The sequence below is a fragment of the Astyanax mexicanus genome, chromosome 5, assembly GCF_023375975.1.
Source record: "Astyanax mexicanus isolate ESR-SI-001 chromosome 5, AstMex3_surface, whole genome shotgun sequence".
NCBI classification, from domain to species: domain Eukaryota; kingdom Metazoa; phylum Chordata; class Actinopteri; order Characiformes; family Acestrorhamphidae; genus Astyanax; species Astyanax mexicanus.
Window position 1 is genome coordinate 512,282 of NC_064412.1, and position 9,583 is coordinate 521,864.

Below are 9,583 nucleotides of genomic sequence, written 5' to 3' on the forward strand. Positions count from 1 at the left end.
GTATCTTACTACAGGCATGTCCTCTGCCAACGCAACACATGATTAAATAGAATATAAACAGATCAATCTGGAAGGAGATTAATCACTTAAATATTCAAAACACAGCAAACATGTTCCTGAAAATTAAGCATCTCACTAAATATCTTACCTTTTTGTCACCTAACAATAAAATGTATATTTTGGTTAAATATAATATAAATACACTTTAAACAGACATTGCTCAATTCCAGACAATCTGAAAGTAGAATAATCACTTAAACATGCCAAACACAGCACAAAATATGATTAAATATCCCCAAATCGAAGTGTATCACTCAATTGCAGACAATCTAGAAAGAGAATAAACTACAAAACACTGTAGGAGGTGTTTGTCTTCTGATAATGAAATATATGGTTCAATAAAAACATTAGAAATGTACCATTCAATTCCTGACAATCTAGAAAGAGAATAATTCCAGAAACATTGGCAACTTGAGTATCTCACTAAATATCTTACTTTTTGTCACCTAACAATAATGTTGTATGGTTAAATATAGTATAAATACATTTGTAAACAGATATAGCTATATTCCAGACAATCTGAAAGGGGAATAATCACTTAAACATGCCAAACACAGCACAAAATATTAATTATTAATAAATATCCACAAATCGAACTCTATCACTCAATTGCAGACAATCTAGTAAGAGAATTAATCCACAAACAATCCAAAGAACCTGGATTAGGAACTTGGAGATCTTGCACGCTAAACTCCAGCTTCTGACAATGCTTAATATATGTTTGCATTTAAAATAAATACATTTTTAAACAGATTCCTGATCTGGAAAGAGATGAATAGCTTAAATATTACAAACACAGCAAACATATTCCAGAAACATTGGAAACTTGAGTATCTCACTAAATATCTCACTTTATGTCACCTAACAATAATGTTGTATGGTTAAATTTAATATAAATACATTTGTAAACAGATATTGTTCAATTCCAGACAATCTGGAAGGGGAATAATCACTTAAACATGCCAAACAGCACAAAATATGATTAAATATCCACAAATCGAAGTGTTTCAGTCAACTGCAGACAATCTAGAAAGAGAATTCATCCACAAACAGTCTGAAGGACCTCTGTTAGGAACTTCGAAATCTTGCAGGCTTAATTCAATGCAAAATGTATATGTTTGCATATGAAATAAATATTTTTTTTTAACAGATTGCACGTTCTGGGAAGAGATTAATAGCTTAATTATACCAAACACAGCAAACATATTCCAGGAACATTGGAAACTTAAGTATTTCACTAAATATCTCACTTTATGTCACCTAATAATAATGTTGTGGTTAAATATAATATATATAATATTCTGCCAATGCAAAACATAAAAAAATCCACATACCCAAATGCATCATCCCTCAACTACAGGCATCCAGAAACATTCCACAGACCCTCCAGAAGAATCTGGATTAGAAACACTTCTTCTTCTCCTGCACGCAAATCCGAATTATTTCAGCAGATCACCGCACGCGCGCGTAACTGTGCACCAGCCGCGTGCAACAGCGCGAGATCAGCGCGACCTGAGCAACTTCTCGCGCGCGCTATGATGCACACATCCCCTCCTCACGCGCTGTAACGCGCTATTGCGCTATTCGTATCCAGGATGAATAGAGAGAAAACCCGCGCGCTCTTACCTTTAGCTGCAGGTGGGAGGACGGCGGCTCGCGCTCTGAGCTCGCGCTGTGCTCTGAGGGAGGGAGGGAGAGGAGGAGCGGAGGGAGGGATGGAGAGATGCAGGAGGAGAGAGAGAGAGAGAGAGAGAGGAGCTGTGTGGCCGCAGGGGGCGCTGTGCTGCTGGAGCGGAGGGAGGGATGGAGGGATGACCGAACTGATGCCTCGGTTCCGTTAAAACAGCGCGAGCCCGAGCCCTGCATCAACTATAACCTGCTGCAGACTCCGCCCCCTTATTAGTCTAACCCCCGCCCCCAGCCAACCAGCTGATCCAGAACATCACCATCATCAGCTGATCAGGTCTGAGCATCATCCACACACACTTTCACACACCTCCACAAACTTCCTCACACACACTTCCAAAATATATAACATATATCATATCAAGGATTTATTTTATATGCAAACATATATAACAATATATAACATATTCTGATGTGTTGAACTTTTTTCTTTGCTAAATAATTAGGTTTTTTTTTTCATAGTTTGGATGACTTTAATATTAATCTAAAATGTAAAAAAAACATACTTTTATTTACTTTTTATTTACTTTTATTTTTTCAAACATTTTTTTCATATATATATAATTTAGTAATTACAAATTTTTTTTATAAAATATGCAGCTATTTATGTGTGTTAAAGAATTTCCTGTCCACACTGTCCTCTTCAGATGTAAAAAAAAAAATATATATATATATCTTAAAAAACTTCTAAAAACATCTGCTCCAGAAGCTTCATTTTCTGCAGTTTTACTCAGCTAATTTTTACCACAGGAATAGTCAGGACACAATTCAGACTAAAATATTAAAAAGAAAAAAGGTCTTATTACAGGACTCAGATACTAACGCGTAAAAGAAAAAAAAAGCTAAAGTCATTTACAAAAAGCGCAAATCAAAACAACAAGAAAATGCTCAGTAAAGCTAGTGATCAAAACTTTGTAATAAACTGAACAAGGGTGAGGGTATATAAAGGCAGGGGAACAGGTGGAAACAATCAGTAATCAGGTGATTGAGACGCAGTGAGTGTCATGTGAATATGATCATGAGTCAAGTGGTTATGAGAGTGGCATTATGGGAAATGCAGTCCTGATCAGCTTGGAAGACAGAGAGAAGCGTGACAGAAATAAAACCTAAAATTGAAAGCTGAATATTTTAAAAATCTGAATACTGTATATAAATTACTGTATGTGTAGCCTAAAGCCTTTTATATAGGATGAACAGTTAAAAAATAAAACATTACGAGGCATTCAAGTACAGTATATTGACAATGAACCTCATATAATCAAACGTCATTTATTTAAATGGAAAAAAAAAACATTCAATCATGTATAATGCTTTAAATTATAATTTTATATATATTTTTATTTGAACTTGTTTGATTAATTCATCATCAGTTGAGACATTAAGCAGTTTTACTAACTCATACTCATCTCTGTAATTAAACTGGATATTTGAAATATATCTAAAGCATTACATTTCAGACCCACTATCTTTATAATTCACTCTTATAATACTCATGCGTTTTAATGATTGATTGTCTGTATGTTTGTAAGTATGTATTTTAGATTAAAACAGAATCTAAAGATGATTGAGTGGTTATGATGTGGGAGCTGAGGAACAGTATATTGCAGTATATATTACAGGCTGTGTTAAACTGCCTGTAGGTGTAATTCTGCGTGTGCAGGGACTGTATATTAGGTTTACAGAGTCGTGGCTATTTCATTTATTTGGTTGGTTAGTTGCAAATGAATCAAAAAAGCTTTGTAATGAACTGGAATAAGATAATCTAATATGAGGCAAAAGGCTATTTATTTATTTCATGTTTATTTAACAGGTATTTATACTACAATTTATAAAAATGCAAAGGTTTATAATTAGTTACCTCAACAGTTTTCACCCCTTATTTCTGTGTGTGTCCTTTCTTACACTCTGTGCAAGGCATGTCGTGATTTACATCGCTATCTTACCCCCCGCCAACAGTCCATTTTCACTCCTATTTTCCTCCTGTCTGGTTTAAACAGCAGCAGATCTTCTGAATATATCTACACTGATATATTCTTTTCTTCCTCTTACAGCTTATCCAGCAAATATAAACCCTGTCCTAATCATCTGCTTTCTCTTTCTCTCCCCATGTCCTGAGCTGCTGCTACCAGTGCCCATCCCACTCCAGCAGAGTTTTATAAAACCATTCTAACCCCTTTCTCTTCCCTCCCCTCTCTGTTCTCTCTCTCTATCTTTCTCACATGTGCTGAGATGCCCGGCCGGCCGGTCTTCCTGGATGTGTCCGTCTGTGGTTCCAGCTTTCAGGAATCAGCCCTGTCCTTCTACTCATCAGAATTATTACACAACCCTTCTAACTCCTGCTATTTTTTTTCTTTCCTTTCCTTTCTGTTTTCTCTATCTATCTCTTTTACATGTATGGAGATGCTGTTCCTGATGTTCCCAGCCTGGCTCTCCTCTGCCCGCTGTGTTGTTCTCCGGCTCTGCAGCCCTGCACTGATTACCATTAACACACTCAGTATCTGTTTCTGTATTAGCCATAGCTCTATAGTTTGTGCCCATCACATTCTTATATTCATAAATTAGTACCTGTTATATTAGCCATAGTTCACATTAATTCTCTGTACTGTTTTGTTCTGTTATTTGTTTGTTGTTTGTTTGTACTGAGCGGGTCGACCCGAGTAGGATGGGTTCCTCGGACTGAGTCTTGGTTCCTTCCAAGGTTTCTTCCTCTTAAAGGGAGTTTTTCCTTGCCACTGTGTCACCATAAAATTGGCATCTCTGTGGTGCTGCTCATAAGAGGCGTGGACCTGTTTTTCCTGTAAAGCGGCTTTGTGACAACCTTTGTTGTAAAAAGCGCTATATAAATAAAATTGAATTGAATTGAATTGATGGGCGTGGTGTTCTGGAAATGAGGTGTGTTCAGGTACATTTCTGGAGTTTTATCTTGTTTATCTTGGTAACAGAAAACACAGGAGCTCCACTGACTGAATACAACCTAGACAGACGCCAACAGTCAGACGTTCATCGCTATCTCGGTAACACAGGCGCTGTGCCGAGCCGAGCGTACACCCCCACTTATTACACACACATGAACACACAGCAGCACAAACCCAACTTTTACATCAACAATAAACAGAATAGTAAATAAAATAACATTGCTGTTCCCGTAAATGAGCTGCTGGAGCTCCTTCACAGCGTCAACCAGCAGCTCAGTTTCCTCTGCTGAGAAGAGTTTGTTGAACACGTCCAGGTAGCTGCACCGTTACAATAGCAATCCACCAAAGTCAGAGCTCATCTGATCTACTCTTAAAGAGAGTGATGAGCTTAAAGAGACACTCTGATTGGTTTGTTTCATGTTACGCCCAAAATTAACCACATCCATCATTAAGAGATTAAGAGAATTAGTACATGCCTTTTGTGCTGTGCTTCGAGCTGCGCAGTGTACTTTTCCCATTGTTACGATAGCAAAGACACACTGACACCCTAAATCAAGCAGCATGGTGCACATTTAACAACTCATCTATAGATCACTAAAATATGGCCCTGTGTGTTTAATATGAAATGGTGGAATAACCCTGGTGGTTTGCATCTTGGCATCATGTTCTCCTCCACCAGTCTTACACACTGCTTTTGGATAACTTTATGCTGCTTTACTCCTGGTGTAAAAATTCAAGCAGTTCAGTTTGGTGGTTTGATGGTTTGTGATCATCCATCTTCCTCTTGATTATATTCCAGAGGTTTTTAATTTGGTAAAATCAAAGAAACTCATCATTTTTAAGTGTTTTTTTTTTCCCAGATCTGTATATAAGATGAACCATTTTCATATTACAGTCATTAAAGCTAGCAGAATAAGTTTCATATTGAAAAAAAAAATACATTTAACAATTTTTTCTAGATCTTTAATCTTTAAAATGGGTCAGTTTGACCCAGAACAAAACAGGACAGTTAAAATCATTGAAGTGCATTATCAGTATTTTATATTTATATTATATTTTATGTTTCCTAAAAGTGCATTAGGTTATTTTTAAATAAATCTGTATTTAAAGTCTAAATCTGAATGCATGAGGAGTAAACATGTGTTTTACAAAACTGAACAAAATAGTGATTAAAAATAAGATAAACTGAGATTAATCAGTAAAAGTGACATTGACCCATATTTATCAAACTCTTTATCAGCTCTTTTTATCAGCTCTTCTTCGGCCGCATTACTTAAATTGTTATGGCATGAAGTCCGGGTCTGACCGCAGATCATCACTCTTACTTTGAGGCTTGATAAATACGGACCAGCGTGATTGAATTATAAATCAAGATGAATCATTTATTCCTGCTCTGAGGAGAAAATGAAGATGTGCTGTGTGGAGTTATTATCAGAGTATCTCAGGATACTGTGGGAAAATCAAGCTGTTCTCTTTCTCAAGGTCATTTAAAAAAAAAAACACTGCAGGGACAAAAATATGTGGACATACCTTTAGACACCTGAGGCTGATTATTACATCATTTAAACTATACATTAATTGAGGGGGTAGGTTAAAGCAGGGAGCCAATAAAAATGTGCACCAGGACCAGGATTGAGAGATATTGGGTTGAGATGTCAATTTTGTTTAAAATCAGTTGTTTTTTATTGTTTGTTTTATATATTTAGGATATTTACAGTAAAAGTCTGTAAGTTTTTGGTGAAAATGTTTATTTATACAGAGCATAAAGCTAAAGCTAAGTACATTTTCAGAGTGAATAAATAAATCTGGTGATTAAAGAAATCTGATGTACTTGTATCTCAACTTCTAAATCTCTTATCTTAAGCTCTAATTCTACATGGCACATCGAGGCCATTTATCATATTTTGCCTCTGCTCACTCAGGAACTTTACTACTTTAAGGTATAAAAATAAAACAGCAAATCTTAAGAACTGCTGCTTTAAACATCATTTTCCAATTACATTTTAATTTCCAGGTTTACAAGTTAAGAGTTATTCACTACTTATTTCTCTTACGGTCCCGAAAATGTCACTCATCACTGAAGATGCAGATGTGTGTTGGGATTGTTGAATGATAGATTGAAGTTATAATTGGTTGTTTTTCATCATGTAAAAGTGAAACTCCATTGTGATAAATGGTTCAATTGTGAGAAAGAGCAGAGTTGTGAATATCATTGTTTTTCTTATCTTATTTTTATTATTATTTTTATTATTACATTATGTATTTATTTGTATTTATTTTTTATAGTAGGAAGTAAAAGTTAGTTTTAGCTCAATCTTTTATTTTATTTTATCTTCTTATGATCTTAATTTCTCCTCAATTAAACCAAGTTTTATTATTTTATTACTACTCTTCATATTTTTTTATCTATTTATACCTTTTATTCACTGTTATTTTAAAATGATAAAGTGTATTTATTATTTTCGTTGTCATGTCAATCTCTGTTTTTGTAAATGCTCGGGTACATTGAATATAAGGGTTGCCCTCGATGTACTTCTGAGTCAAAATAAAAGACGATTGATTGATTGACTGATTGATTGATATAAATCCGTTGTTTCTAGTGCGGTTGTTGGTTTAGTTTATGTTTTGTTTGTTTATTTATCCGTTTTTTTCTGGTTATTTCTTTGGTTTATTTCTCTTTTATTAAATATATATAGTTGCATTTGCGTCCGTCTTGCAGGATGTCCGTTGCTGCAGCCTGACCTTCTGAAATATGTAGAATTTTAAAAAGAGGTCGCACAGTAAAAAAAGGTTAAGAACCCCAGTTTTATTCTAATCTTACTAAACTATTCAGTTATGGAAATCCCAGTCAAGGTCATCGTCCTGCAAAAACAGAAAAGTCTCTTTACCCAAAACTGCTGAACCAAGAAACCTTCAGTGAAAACGTCCATTTGCTTCAGTAGAGCTTTTTCCTCCTCTGAACTCCTCAGTTGGCGCTCCACATTCAGGCCGGTCCTTTTCTCCTGAAGCTGAAGTCAGACTGCTCCAAAAGCCAGCCAGATGGTGAACTCACTCCAGAGAGAGAGTTCCTCTGCTCCCGAGTCCAGCAGCTTTACAGCACTGCAGCTGATCCTCGAGCTGCTGAACGCTGATCTCAGAACAGGCTGCAGCTGTTCAGTCATGGAAACCCAATTCAACCCAAAACCCCCCAAAAACGGCTCTTATTCACAGGTGGTTAGAACTCTTTAGAGAGTGTTACAGCCTGAGACTTCAGTATTTAAACACTCTGCGCTTTAGTTCTTTACTAATCTTTTATATTACTGTATATTATTATCAGGGTTGCAGCAGGGAGACGAGGAGGCGGATGAAAGTGTGAATATTTATTTAAATAAACAAAGAAAATAAACAAGAATCCTAATAAACACAAAACCAGACAGAAATAAACTAACAAAGCAAGAAACAAGAGACTAAACATCCTAAACAGACGAAAAAACGTACAAGAACCGACAAGGGAACACTGAAACAAAAGTGCTTTACATATATGTACACACGGAAGTGAAACAGGAAACACTTGGGGACAGGTAATGAGGGGGTGGAGCTGCAAACAGCACACATGGGAACATAAAAGTATAAGGTGGAGACAAAGGAGGAGACAAAAGGGCCATGTGCCAAGGAGCACATGGGGACTACATATGAGGAGACCGGAGAAAAACATGAAGACAGACAAGGGACAAGACAGCTGTTCAACAGTCAAGTGTTGGACACGTCCAGGTAGCTGCACCGTTAAAATAGCAATCCACCAAAGTCAGAACTCACCTGATCTACTCTTAAAGAGAATGATGAGCGAGAGACACGCTGATTGGTTTATTTATAATTATCCACACCCATGATTAATTAAGAGAATTAGCACATGACTTTTGTTTTGCGTTTTGAGTCGAGCAAATAGTACTTTTCCTGTTGTTAGGATAGCACAGACACACTGACATAAATGCCCTAAATCAAGCTGCTGACAGTTGACTGCTCACCTATTGATCAATAAAATAGGACTTCATTCTTCAAATACCAGATCAAAATTTATTCCTCATACAATTCCAGGATTCCTGGTGCTGGAATTGTGAAAGAGTGATTCAGGATTCAGGGAGCATGAGATCATCATTTTCACACATGGATTGAGAAAGTTCACCACAGAGTCCAGGGGTCTAATGTACTCAGACTTGCGTGAACTTTCTACTAAAATGTTCCGTACGCACCAAAAATCCAGATTTATCAAACCGTGTGTAGACAGAATCCCACATACTTTCTCTTAGTACATCACAATCAACTTAAAATTAAGCGCAAGTGCACGAAAACATCACACCTGCCACGACTCCTCCCTCAGTTAAGCAGAGTATAAATGTTATAATAATAATAATAATAATAATAATAATATGCTAGATTATAATATGCAAGTCAAGAAAGAAAAGTGTCGCAAGACGCGTAGCGTAATAACTAATAATTGCCCATGTTTTAAATTGTATTATTCTAAGATGGATAATAAATGCTTTCATTTAAATGCTTTAAATGAGTTGCTTACCAAGAAGCCGCCCGTCACACACTCAGCTTGTTTTCTTATCCTCTTCTGCTCTTGGAAATCTGAAACGGTTTATAATCCAGATCATCATCATGATCCAAAAAAACACAATGATCACTAAAAACTCGCTCAGTGAATTCAGCCATTAGCAAAATTTTCCAATAATGCCAACGCTGCATCTCCAACAACTCCAGCGCTAACTTTTATGCATGTTTATATAATCTAGGCTAAGTGGAAACACGTTGAATGATTATTTCAGTAAGCCAATTAAATTGTCTAATTAATTTACTTTATTTTACCCGATAATACTTACTACAATGTGTGCGTAAAGGATATCTAAATAGTTGTAATTTCAATGCATCACCTCTAAGTG

At 36.1% G+C, this 9,583-nt stretch overlaps 1 protein-coding gene across 1 annotated transcript in view; it reads right to left on the reverse strand.

Annotated features, from left to right (window-relative positions):
• Nucleotides 1–1,891, reverse strand: part of LOC103027649 (contactin-4) — a 181,654-nt gene extending 179,763 nt beyond the window's left edge. Inside the window, exon 1 of the mRNA XM_049479462.1 lies at nucleotides 1,687–1,891. The gene's annotated coding sequence lies outside the window, so the exon portion shown is untranslated. The remainder of the gene's footprint in view (nucleotides 1–1,686) is intronic.
• Between the last annotated feature and the right edge of the window lie 7,692 nt (nucleotides 1,892–9,583).